Raw genomic sequence first — 14,466 nt, forward strand, 5'->3', positions numbered from 1 at the left:
TTGTACATTGATTTTGTATCTGCTACTTTGCTATTGGAGTTAATCACTGTCAGCAGTTTTGGGATGGAGTGTCTTGGGTCTCTTACATATACAATCATGTCATCAGCGAATAGAACAATCTTAACTTCTTCCTTTCCAAATTGTATCCTTTTATTTCCTTCTCCTGTCTTATTGCTTGGGCTAGGACTTCCAGAACTATATTGGAAAGCAGAGGTGAGAGAGGACATCCCTGTCTTGTTCCTGATCTTAATGGTAATTCCTCCAGTTTCTCTCCATTAAGTATTATTTGGGTCTTTGGAGCTTTGTATATTGCCTTTATTATGTTAAGATGTGGACCGGCCATGCCAATTCTCTCCAATGTTTTGATTATGAAGGGATGTTGTATCTTGTCAAAGGCCTTTTCTGCATATGTTAAAATTATCATGTGGTTTTTGTGTTTAAGCTTGTTTATGTGTTGAATTACATTGACAGATTTTCGTATGTTGAACCACCCTTGTGTTCCTGGGATAAATCCCACTTGGTGAAGGGGATAATGCTTTTGATGTGTTGTTGGATTCGGTTTGGGAGTATTTTGTTGAGGATATTTGCATCTATGTTCTTTAGGGAAATAGGCCGGTAGTTTTCTTTTCTTGTGGAATCTCTACCTGGTTTTGGGATTAATGTGATACTAGCTTCATAGAAGAAGTTGGGTAGCTTTTCCTGTTCTTCAATGATATGGCACAGTTTTAGAAAGATTGCTTTGAGTTCTTCCATGAAGGTTTGATAAAATTCGGCTGGGAATCAATCTGGTCTGGCACTTTTCTTTTTTGGGGGGTTTTTTATTAAGTTTTCAATCTCTGCGAGTGTGATGGGTTCATTGAGGTGATTAAACTGCTCTAAGTTGAAGTTTGGGAGATGATATGCATCTAGGAATTTATCCATCTCCTCCACTTTTTCTAGTTTTGTGGAGTAGAGGTTTTTGAAATAAGTTCTTATGATTGTGCCAATTTCACTTATGTCTGTTGTGATCTCTCCTTTTTCATTTTGAATTTTGTTAATTTGGAGTCTCTCCTTTTTTGGCTTGATCAATTTCGCCAGAGGTTTCTCAACCTTGTTTATTTTTTCAAAGAACCAGCTCTTTGTTTTGTCAATTGCCTTAATTGTTCCCTTGGTTTCCAATTCGTTAATTTCTGCTGTGATGTTAATTATTTCTTTCCTTCTGGAACTCACTGGGTTGGATTTTTCTTGCTTTTCCAATGCCTTTAGGTTTGACAAACAAAGAGAACTGTTTATTGTACACAGTTTTCAAAGGGAAATATTGTCACTAGTCACACATTTATATCCTGTTGGTTGTCAACACGAAATGTTCCCAGCATTTAACTTCTGATGTTACTTTGAAATCATTCTTAGTTTACCATTGCAAATATTCTTCTTAATGAAATTATAGAACATTCAATTCACTGTTGATTTTCATTGAGAAACCTTCATTTCAAACAGCAGAACTACAAAACTTTGAAATTATGGTTATAACTACAAAACTCGAACTTCACCTTTACTTTTCACAGGCAAACTTTGTTGGTACTCAAGCACCTTCTAATCTATTCAGTTCATGGTTAGTTTTCATTAGCAAATGATCATAGTACATAACAGGCTAATAGCACATTGAACTCACTCTTAGTGTCCATGGCATAAGTTATTCCTAGACAACAGGTTTACATAACATGGAGTTCAACTTTACTATTCATCGGGAAATGTTCACTTAGAAAACAGGACTATGCATCATTGAATACAGGCTTAGTTGGCAGTGGGATTATTTTACTGTGGAGAAAATTACATAAAACCATGACATTCATGATAATTTTTCAAAGAGAAAAGTAAGAATCCAAGCTGTCCTACTCTTGGAATTCAATGCTATTTTTCATTTCGCACAGCGGTACTACAGAACTTTGAATTCAGGGATACATTTCAAAGGGTAATTGAACATTATACACAATTGAATTACAGAACTCGAACTTCTCTATTAGTTTTCTTGCACAACCTATGATGGTATTGAAGCAGCTTCTAATTTACAGAACATTGAATTGAACTTTACTATTCATCGGGAAATGTTCACTTGGAAAACAGGACTATGCAACACTGAATACAGGCTTAGTTAGGAATGCGGATTTGTTTACTGTAGAGAACAGGACAGAAAAACATGACATTCATAATGAATTTTCAATGAGAAACGTAAGAATCCAAGCTGTCCTACTCTTTGAATTCACTGTTATTTTTCAAAAGCAACTGTTCCTACCCGATAACTGGTTAATGTAAATGTCAATTACCCTGAATTTATGACGGGAAATGAGCTTCCTCGTCCATAGGATCATAGGTCATTGAATTCGATCTTACTTTTCTAAGAGAATTGTTTTTTTACACAGTTTTCAATGTGAAACATTCTGAGTATTCACACAGTTCTAGCCCTTTGATTTCATGTTGGTTTTCAAAAGGAATTGTTCCAAGTACATTACCTCTGACAGAATTTGAAATCACTCTTAGTTTACCATTGCAAATGTTCTTCATAATGAAATTACAGAACATTGAATTCACTGTTTGTCTTCAGTGAGAAACGTTCATTGCAAACAGTGGACCTACAGGACTTTGAATTCATGGATAGATATCAACGGACAGTTGAACATGATACACAATTGAATTACAGAACTCAAACATAAATGTTAGTTTTCTTGCACAACCTATGTTGGTATCGAAGCAACTTCTAATCTTTTCAGTTTAATGTTAGGCTTAGTTAGGAATGCGTATTTGTTTACTGTAGAGATCAGGACAGAAAACATGACATTCACGATGAGTTTTCAGTGAGAAACTTAAGAATCCAAGATGACCTACTCTTTGAATTCTCTGTTATTTTTCAATAGCTACCGTTCCTACCAGATAACAGTTCATGTAACTGCCAATTATCCTTAGTTTATGATGGGAAATGAGCTTCCTACTGCATTGGATCATAGAATTGTTTATTGTACACAGTTTTCAACGGGAAACATTCTCAGTATATACACAGTTCTAGCCCTTTGAATTCATGCTGGTTTTAACAGGAAATGTTCCTAGTATATAACCTCTGATGGAACTTTGAAATCGCCCTGGAGAGATAGCTTAGCAGCCAAGCACTTGCCTGTGAAGCCTAAGGACCCCGGTTCAAGGCTCGGTTCTTCAGGTCCCACGTTCGCCAGATGCACAAGGTGGCACACACATCTGGAGTTTGTTAGCAGAGGCTGGAAGCCCTTGCTCCCCGATTCTCTCCCTATCGCTCTTCCTGTCTTTCTCTCTGAGTCTGTCTCTCTCAAACAAATAAATAAAAAATTAAAAAAATACATTTAGAACTTTGAAATAACTTAGTTTAACATTGGAATAGTTCTTCGTAATGAAATTACACAACATTGAATTCGCTGCTAGTCTTCAGTGAGAAAAGATCATTTCAAACAGTGGGACATCAGAATGTTGAATTCAGGGTTAGATTTCAAAGGGTAATTGAACATTATATACAATTGATTTACAGAACTCGAACTTCTCTGTTAGTTTTCTTGCACAACCTATGTTGGTATTGAAGCAGCTTCTAATCTTTTCAGTTCACGGTTAGTTTTCATCAGCAAATGATCCTAGTACATAACCGACTAATAACACATTGAATTCACTCTTAGATATCCAGGGGAAAAGTTCTTCCTAGACAACAGGTTGACGAAACATTGAATTGAACTTTACTGTTCATCAGGAAATGTTCACTTAGAAAACAGGACTATGCAACATTGAACACAGGTTTATTTAGGAATGCGGATATGTTTACTGTAGAGAACAGGACAGAAAAACATGACATTCACGATGTGTTTTCAATGAGAAACGTAAGAATCCAAGCTTTCCTACTCTTTGAATTCACTGTTATTTTTCAAAAGCAACTATTCTTACCAGTAACTGGTTAATGTAACTGCAATTACCCTTAGTTGATGACGGGAAATGTGCTTCCTACACAATAGGATCATAGAACGTTGAATTTGCTCTTACTTTGCTAAGAGAATTGTTTATTTTACACAGTTCTAGACCTTTGAATTCATGTTGGTTTTCAACATGAAATGTTCGTAGTATATAACCTCTGATAGAAGCTTGAAATCACTCTTAGTTTAACATTGGAAATGTTCTTCGTAATGAAATTACAGAACATTGAATTCGCTGTTAGTCTTCAGTGAGAAACATTCATTTCAAGCAGCGGGACTACAGAACTTTGAATTCAGGGATAGATTTCAAAGGGCAATTGAACATTATACACAATTGAATTATAGAACTTGACCTTCTCTGTTAGTTTTCTTGCACAACCTATGATGGTAATGAAGCAGCTTCTAATCATTTCAGTTCATGGTTAGTTTTCATTAGCAAATGATTCTAGTACAAACCGGCTAATAGCACATTGAATTCACTCTTAGATTTCCAGGGGATATGTTCTTCCTAGACAACAGGTTTACAGAACATTGAAATGAACTTTACTATTCATCGGGAAATGTTCACTTGGAAAACAGGACTATGCAGCATTGAATACAGGATTAGTTAGGAATGCGGATTTGTTTACTGTAGAGAACAGGACAGAAAAACATGACATTCACGATGAATTTTCAATGAGAAACTTAAGAATCCAAGCTGTCCTACTCTTTGAATTCCCTGTTATTTTTCAAAAGCAACTGTTCCTACCAGATAACCGGTAAATGTAACTGTCAATTACCCTGAATTTGTTATGGGAAATGAGCTTCCTCGTCCATAGGATCATAGATCATTGAATTGACTCTTACTTTTCAAAGAGAATTGTTTACTGTACACAGATTTCAATGGGAATCATTCTCACTAGTCAAACAGTTTTAGCCCTTTGTGTCACTGTTGGTTATCAACAGGACATGTTCCCAGCAGATAACCTCTGATGGAACTTTGAAATCACTCTTTGTTTACCATTGCAAATGTTCTTCGTAATGAAATGATAGAACATTCAATACACTGCTGATTTTCAGTGAGAAACCTTCATTTCAAACAGCGGAACTACAGAAAGTTGAATTCACGGTTAGAATTACCGAACTCAAACTTCACTGTTAGTTATTGCGAGCAAACTTTGTTGTTACTCAACAACCTTCTAGTCTTTTCAGTTCATGGTTTGTTTTCATTAGCAAATGATACTAGTACATAACCAGCTAATAGCACTTTGAATTCACTCTTAGTTTTCCATGGGATAAGTTTTTCCTAGACAACAGGTTTAAGGAGCATTGAATTGAACTATACTATTCAGCGGGAAATGTTCACTTACAAAACAGGACTATGCAACATTGAATACAGGCTTAGTTTGGAATGAGCATTTGTTTACTGTAGAGAACAGGACAGAAAAACATGACATTCAGGATGCGTTTTCAATGAGAAATGTAAGAATCCAAGCTGTCCTGCTCTTTGAATTCACTGTTATTTTTCAATAGAAACTATTCCTAAAAGATAACTGGTAAATGGAACTGTCAATGTCTCTTAGTTTATTACGGTAAATAAGCTTCCAACTCCATATAATCATAGATCGTTGAATTCCCTCTTTCTTTTCAAAGAGAATTGTTTATTGTACACAGTTTTCAATGGCATACATTCTCACTAGTCACAGAGTTCTAGGTCTCTGAATCACTGTTGGTTTTCAACAGGAAATGTTCCCAGCATATAACCTCTGATGGAACTTTGAAATCACACTTAGTTTACCATTGCAAATGTTCTTCGTAATGAAATTACAGAACATTCAATTCACTGTTGATTTTCATTTAGAAACCTTCATTTCGAACAGCGGAAGTACAGAACCTTTGTTGGTACTAAGCACCTTCTAATCTTTTCAGTTCATGGTTAGTTTTCTTTAGCCAATGATCATAGTACATAACCACTAATAGCACATTGAACTCACTCTTAGTTTTCTATGGGATAAGTTCTTCCTAGACAACAGGTTTACAGAACCCATTGGAGTTCAACTTTAGTATTCATCAGGAAATGTTCACATAGCACACAGGACAATGCACTATTGAATACACGCTTAGGTTGGAATGCGGATTTGTTTACTGCAGAGAACAGAACAGAAAAACATGACATACATGATGAGTTTTCAATGAGATACGTAAGAATCCAAGCTGTCCTTATCTTTGAATTCACTGTTATTTTTCAATAGCAACTGTTCCTACCTGATAACACGTTAATGTAACTGTCAATTACCCTTAGTTTATGACGGTTTAAGGAGCATTGAATTGAACTTTACTATTCATTGGGAAATATTCACTTAGAAAACAGGACTATGCAACATTGAATACAGGCGTACTTAGGAATGAGGATTTGTTTACTGTAGAGAACAGGACAGAAAAACATGACATTCACGATGAGTCTTCAATCAGAAACGTAAGTATCCAATCTGTCCTGCTCTTTGAATTCACTGTCATTTTTCAATAGCAACTGCTCTTCCCAGATAACCAGTGAATGTAACTGTCAATTACCCTTAATTTATGACAGGAGTGAATTTCCTACTCCATAGGATCATAGATAGTTGAATTCGCTGTCACTTTTCCCAGATAATTGTTTATTGTACACAGTTTTAAATGGGAACATTCTCACTAGTCACACAGTTCTAGCCCTTTGAATCACTGTTGGTTTGCAACAGGAAATGTTCCCACCATATAACCTCTGATGGAACTTTGAAATCACTCTTAGTTTACTATTGCAAATGTTCTTCATAATGAAATTACAGAACATTCAATTCACTGTTGATTTTCCACGAGGAAACTTCATTTCAAACAGTGGAACTACAGAACTTTGAATTCACGGTTAGAATTACAGAACGCGAACTTCACCATTAGTTTTCGCGGGCATAATTTGTTGGTACTCAAGCACTTCAAATCTTTTCAGTTCATGGTTAGTTTTCATTAGTAAATGATCCTAGTACATAACCCACTAATAGCACATTGAACTCACTCTTAGTTTTCCATGGGATAAGTTCTTCCAAGAGAACAGTATTACAGAACATGGATTTCAACTTTACTATTCATTGGGAAATGTTCTCTTAGAAAGCAGGTCTATACAACATTGAATACAGGTTTAGTTAGCAGTGGGATTAGTTTACTGGGGAGAAAACTACAGAAAAACAGGACATTGAGGATAAGTTATCAATGAGAAACGTAAGAATCCAAGCTGTCATGCTCCTTGAATTCACTGTTATTTTTCAATAGCAACTGTTCCTACCAGATTACCGGTGAATCAAACTGTCAATTACCCTTACTTTAAGACGGGAAATGAGCTTCCTACACTCTTAGTTTTCGATGAGAAACATAAGAATTCAACCTGTCCTCCTCTTTGAATTCACTGTTATTTTTCAATAGCAACAGTTCCTACCAGATAACCGGTTAATGTAAATACCAATTCCCCTTAGTTTATAACAGGAAATGAGCTTCCTACTCCATAGGTCCATAGATCATTGAATGAGCTCTTACTTTTCACAGAGAATTGTTTATTGTACACAGTTTCAATGGGAAACATTCTCACTAGTCACACAGTTTTGAATCACTGTTGGTTTTCAACAGGAAATGTTCCCAGCATATAACCTCTGATGGAACTTTGAAATCACTCTTAGTTTACCATTGCAAATGTTCTTCTTAATGAAATTACAGAACATTCTATTCACTGTTGATTTTCAGTGAGAATGATACATTACAAACTGCGGAACTACAGAACTTTGATTTCACTTTTAGAATTATAGAACTCGAACTTCCCCGTTAGTTTTTGGGCAAACTTTGTTGGTACCCAAGCACCTTCTAATCTTTTCAGTTCATGATTAGCTTTCTTTAGAAATGATCCTAGTACATAACCTGCTAATAGCACATTGAACTCACTCTTAGTTTTTCATGGGATAAGTTCTTCCTAGACAACAGGTTTATAGAACATGGAGTTCAACTTTAATATTCGTTGGGAAATGTTCACTTAGAAATAAGGACTATACAACATTGAATACAGGCTTAGTTAGCAGTGGGATTAGTTTCTTGTGGAGAAAATTACATAAAAACATAATATTCATGATGAGTTTTCAATGAGTAACGTAAGAATCCAAGCTGTCCTACTCTTGAAATTCAATGCAATTTTTCAGTAGCAAATGATCCTTCCAGATAACTGGTGAATGAAACTGTCAATTACCCTTACCTTAAGAAGGGAAATGAGCTTCCTACACCATAGGATCATAGAATGTTGAATTCGCTCTTACTTTTGAAAGAGAATTGTTTATTGTACACAGTTTTCAATGGGACACATTCTCTGTATTCAGAGTTCTAGCCCTTTGAATTCATGTTGGTTTTCAACAGGAAATGTTCCTAGTATATTACCTCTGTTAGAACTTTGAAATCACTCTTAGTTTACCACTGGAAATATTCTTCGTAATGAAGTTACAGAACATTGAATTTCTGTTAGTCTTCAGTGAGAAACATTAATTTCAAACAGCAGGACTACAGAACTTTGAATTCAGGGATAGATTTCAAAGGGTAATTGAACATTATACACAAATGAATTACAAAACTCGAACTTCACTGTTACTTTTCTTGCACAACATATGTTGGTATTGAAGCAGCTTCTAATTTTCTCAGTTCACGGTTAGTTTTCATTAGCCAAAGATCCTAGTGCAACAGGTTTATTGAACATTGAATTGATCTTTACTATTCATCGGGAAATATTCACTTAGAAAATAGGACTATGCAACATTGAATACAGGCTTAGTTAGGAATGCGGATTTGTTTATTGTAGAGGACATGAGAGAAAACATAACATTCACGATGAGTTTTCAATGAGAAACGTAAGAATCCAAGCTGTCCTAAGCTTTGAATTCACTGTTATTTTTCAATAGCAACTGTTCCTACCAGATACACGGTGTATGTAACTGTCAATTACCCTTAGTTTATGACCGGAAGTGGGCTTTCCTACTCCATATGATCATAGATCGTTGAATTCCCTCTTACTATTCAGAAAGAATTGTTTACTGCACACAGTTTTCCACCAGAAATATTCTAACTAGTCACACAGTTCTAGCCACTTCAATCCATGTTGGTTTTCAACAGGAAATGTTCCTAGTATATGACCTATGATAGAATTTTGAAATCACCCTTAGTTTACCATTGGAAATGTTCTATGTAATGAAATTACAGAAAATAGAATTCGCTGTTACTTGTCAGTGAGAAAAGGTCATTTCAAACATTGGGACTACAGAACTTTGAATTTAGGGGTAGATTTCAAAGGGCAAGTGAACATTATACACAATTGAATGACAGAACTCGCACTTCTCTGTTAGTTTTCTTGCACAACCTATGTTGGTATTGAAGTACCTTTTAAATTTTCAGTTCACGGTTTGTTTTAATGAGCCAATGATCCTAGTACATAACCCGCTAATAGCACATTGAATTCACTCTTAGTTTTCCAGGGGATAAGTTCTTCCTAGACAACAGGTTTACGGAACATTGAATTGAACTTTACTATTCATTGGCAACTGTTCACATAGAAAACAGGACTATGCAACATTTAATACAGGTTTAGCTAGGAAGGCGGATTTGTTTACAGTAGAGAACAGGACAGAAAAACATGACATTCACAATAATTTTTCAATGAGAAACGCAAGAATGCAAGATGGCCTACTTCTAAATTCCCTGGGATTTTTCAATAGCAACTGATGCTACCCGATAACCGGCGAATATAACTGTCAATTACCCTTAGTTTATGACGGGAAATGAGCTTCTTACTCCATCGGATAATAGAACGTTGAATTCGCTCTCACTTTTCAAAGAGAATTGTTTATTGTACACAGTTTTCAATGGGAAACATTCTCACTAGTCACACAGTTCTAGCCCTTTGAATCACTGTTGGTTTTCAATAGCAAAGTTTCCCAGCATATAATCTCTGATGGAACATTGAAATCACACTTAGTTACCATTGCCAATGTTCTTTTTAATGATATTACAGAGCATTCAATTTACTGTTGATTTCAGTGAGAAACCTTCATTTCAAACAGTGGAACTACAGAACTTTGAATTCACGGCTAGAATTACAGAACTTGAACTTCACCATTAGTTTTTATGGGCAATCCTTGTTGTTAAACAAGCACCTTCAAATCTTTGCAGTTCATGGTTAGTTTTCATTAGCAAAGGATCCTAGTACATAACCGGCTAAGAGCACATTGAATTCCCTCTTCGTTTTCCAGGGGATGCATTCTGCCTAGACTACAGGTACACAGAACATTGAATTGAACTTTACTATTCATCGGGAAATGTTCACTTACAAAACAGGACAATGCATCATTGAATGCAGACTTATTCAGGAATGCGGATTTGTTTACAGTAGAGAACAGGACAGAAAAACATGACATTCATGATGAGTTTTCAAAGAGAAACGTAAGAATCCAAGGTGTCCTAATCTTTGAATTCCCTGGGATTTTTAATAGCAACTGTTCCTACCAGATAACCGGTGAATGAAACTCTCAATTACCCATAATTTAAGACGGAAATGAGCTTCTTACACAATAGGATCATAGAACGTTGAATTCGCTCTTACTTTTCAAAGAGAATTGTTTATTGTACACAGTTTTCAACGGGAAACCTTCACACTAGTCACACAGTTCTTGCCCTTTGAATCACTGTTGGTTTTCAACCAGAAATGTTCCTATTATATAACCTCTGATGGAATGTTGAAATCACTCTTAGTTTACCATTGCAAATGTTCTTCTTAATGAAATTACAGAATATTCAATTCACTGTTGTTTTCAACAGGAAATGTTCCCAGCACATAACCTCTGATAGTACATTGAAATCACTGTTAGTTTACCATTGGATATGTTCTTCGTAATGAAATTACAGAACTTTGAATTTGCAGTTAGTCTTCAGTGAGAAACGTTCAGTTCAAACAGTGGGACTACAGAACTTTGAATTCTATGATAGATTTCAAAGGGCAATTGAATATTATACACAATTGAATTACAGAACTCAAACTTCTCTCTTAGTTTTGTTGCAAAACCTCTGTTGGTATTGAAGCAGCTTCTAATCTTTTCACCTCGTGGTTAGTTTTCATTAGGAAATGATCCTAGTACATAACTTGCTAATAGCACATTGAATTCATTCTTAGTTTTCCACGGTATAAGTTGTTCATGGACAACAGGTTTACGGAACATAGAATTGAATTTTACAATTCATCGGGAAATGTTCACTTAGAAAACAGGACTATGCAACATTGAATACAGGCTTAGTTAGGAATGCGGATATTTTTACAATAGAGAACAGGACAGAAAAACATGACATTCAGGATGAGTTTTTCAATGAGAAACGTAAGATTCCAAGATGTCCTACACTTTGAATTCCCTGGGATTTTTCAATAGCAATGGTTCCTACCAGATAACTGGTGAATGTAACTGTAAATTGCCTTTAGTTTATGACTTGAAATGAGCTTCCTACTCCATAGTATCATGGATAGTTGAATTCGCTCTTACCCTTCAAAGAGAATTGTTTATTGTACACAGTTTCAATGGGAAACATTCTCACTAGTCACATAGTTCTAGCCCTTTGAATCACAGTTTGTTTTCAACAGGAAATGTTGCTACCATATAACTTCTGATGGAACTTTGAAATCACTCTTAGTTTACCATTGCAAATGTTCTTCTTAATGAAATTACAGAACATTCAATTCACTGTTGATTTTCTGTGAGAAACCTTCATTTAACACAGCAGAACTACAGAACTTTGAATTCACTTTTAGGATTACATAACTCGACTTCCCCGTTAGTTTTAGTGGGCACACTCTGTTGGTACTCAAGCACCTTCTAATTTTTTCAGTTCATGGTTAGTTTTCTTTAGAAATGATCCTAGTACATAACCTGCTAATAGCACATTGAACTCACCCTTAGTTTTCCATGTGATAAGTTCTTCCTAGACAACAGTTTTACAGAACATGGAGTTCAACTTTACTCTTCATTGGGAAATGTTCACTTAGAAAATAGGACTATACAACATTGAATAATGGCTTAGTTAGCAGTGGGATTAGTTTGCTGTTGAGAAAATTACAGAAAAAAACATAACATTCATGATGAGTTTTCAATGAGAAATGTAAGAATCCAAGTTGTCCTACTCTGGAAATTCAATGCTATTTTTCAGTAGCAACTGATCCTTCCAGATAACCGGTGAATGAAACTGTCAATTACCCTTACTTTAAGATGGGAAATGAGCTTCCTACACAATAGGATCATAGAACGTTGAATTCGCTCTTACTTTTGAAAGAGAATTGTTTATTGTACACAGTTTACAATGGGAAACATTCTCAGTATTCACAGTTCTAGCCCTTTGAATTCATGTTGGTTTTCAACAGGAAATGTTCCTAGTATATTACCTCTGATAGAACTTTGAAATCACTCTTAGTTTTCCATTGGAAATGTTCTTCGTAATGAAGTTACAGAACATTGAATTTCTGTTAGTCTTCAGTGAGAAACGTTAATTTGAAACAGCGGGACTACAGAACTTAGAAATCAGGGTTAGGTTTCAAAGGGTAATTGCACATTATATGTGGAGAATTGTGATGTGCCACACCCTAAAAATGGCGTCGGCTTCCACCTTCCGCTAGCCCGATAGCGTGCACTCTCTGGGATAAACAAGTCCTTATTTGACTTGGGCTGCTTATCTGATTCTGCTTCATTAATCATGGACTTACCTGCATGGGCCATGTGGCTCACTCGGTTTTGCTAGCGCAGGCATACTTAGCTTGTGGGTCGGCTCTCCCCAGGTTCAGAAGATTGCTTAAGGTTCTTTAATAAACTACTTAATGAAGAGCTCTCGGGTCACGTCATTCTTGCTGGTCGAGGTGGTTGCGACAAGTGGGGGCTAATATGGGGAACCTCTCTCTCGAAGGAGGCTCAGAACTTTTTGCAGTCGGGCAGCAGTAAGTTCCCTAAAGTAAGGTCAGACAATAAAGATCGCTGGGAAGTGACAACGTGTGCTCCATTCTGTAGATAAAGAGAGAGCAAAGAAGAGTTTGCGGTGATAGCGAACCAAATGTAAAGTCACTGTGGGCCAGTGAGCAGAGTTAAAGGTAAAAGTAACTATGGGTGCTTCTCATTTGCACACAATTTTTTTTTGGCTCTTCAGGAGCTGGTTTTGTCAAAGAATTTAAAAGTTAAGAAAAGTACCCTAGAGAGATTTTTGAATGAGTGTGATACTGTCTCCCCCTGGTTTGCGATGTCAGGTAACCTAACGGTCGCTTGTTGGGATAAGTTAGGGAGGGATCTGTACTTCGCGTGGGATCAGGGAACTTTAAAGGCAGGAGTTAGACCAATCTGGAAGCTGATTAGACGCTGTCTTCAGGACCAGAGGTACTTCAGAGCAGTGGAGGAAGGACAAACAGCTTTAGAAATGTTAAAGTAAGAAAGTTCAGAGAAGTCAGGAGAAAGGGAAACAACAGACATGGACAGCTCTGATACAGAGGAGGAGCTGCAAGCTTTGGTAGAGAGGATGGAAAAACATTCTTTGAAGGATAAGAAGAAGGAAAAAGAAAAGTCAGGGCCTGATAGAATGGCGGGGCAGCAGACCAAGATCCCCTCTGCTCCGCCATTGTACGATGAGTCGGGCAACCCAGCTCCCTCGGGAGGTTCAGGACGTTCCTTTTGCCTGTAAGTGTGGCGAGCTGTAAGATCAGAGCTACAACTTGCTTGTCCAGTTTTTCAAGATGCTCAGGGTAACCGCTATGAGGAGCCTCCTGATTTTAAGGTCATCAAGCCCCTAGCTGAGTCAGTCAGAACATATGGCATAACTGATCCATTCAGCATAGCCCAAGTAGAGTCATTGAACAGGTACTGCATGACCCCAAATGATTGTGGTGGACTACACCAAGCCTGCTTGAGTCCAGGACAATATTTAGATTGGAAAGCCTTTACAATTGAATTCGCTACAGAGCAGGCTGCTGTCAATGCTAGGGATGGAAATCCCATCTGGGACAGAGATATGTTGCTAGGACAGGGAAGGTTTTCCAACCTGCAGACAGGATATCCTGTACAGGTTTATGGACAGGTCAATCAGATTGCCATTAAGGCATGGAAATCCTTGCCAAACAAAGGAGAAGTCAGTGGTAATCTTACTAAGATTTTACAAGGACCCATGGAGCCATTCTCTGACTTTGTTGCAAGAATGGTAGCAGCGGCAGGAAGGATTTTTGGGGATCCTGATGCTGCTCTGCCCCTTATAAAACAATGAGCAATGTACAAAAGAATGTAGAGCTGCTATTACCCCATATAAGGGCAAGGGACTGGAGGTTTGGATGAAAGTTTGTAGAGAACTAGGAGGACCCCTGACAAATGTTAGTCTTGCAGCGGCTGTGGTACAGCTGTCTCTAAACAAGAGAGGAGGTTCAAAGGCTTGCTTTAGATGTGGCAAGATGGGACACCTTAAAAGGCAA

The sequence above is a fragment of the Jaculus jaculus genome, chromosome 2 (genome assembly GCF_020740685.1).
Source record: "Jaculus jaculus isolate mJacJac1 chromosome 2, mJacJac1.mat.Y.cur, whole genome shotgun sequence".
NCBI classification, from domain to species: Eukaryota; Metazoa; Chordata; class Mammalia; order Rodentia; family Dipodidae; genus Jaculus; species Jaculus jaculus.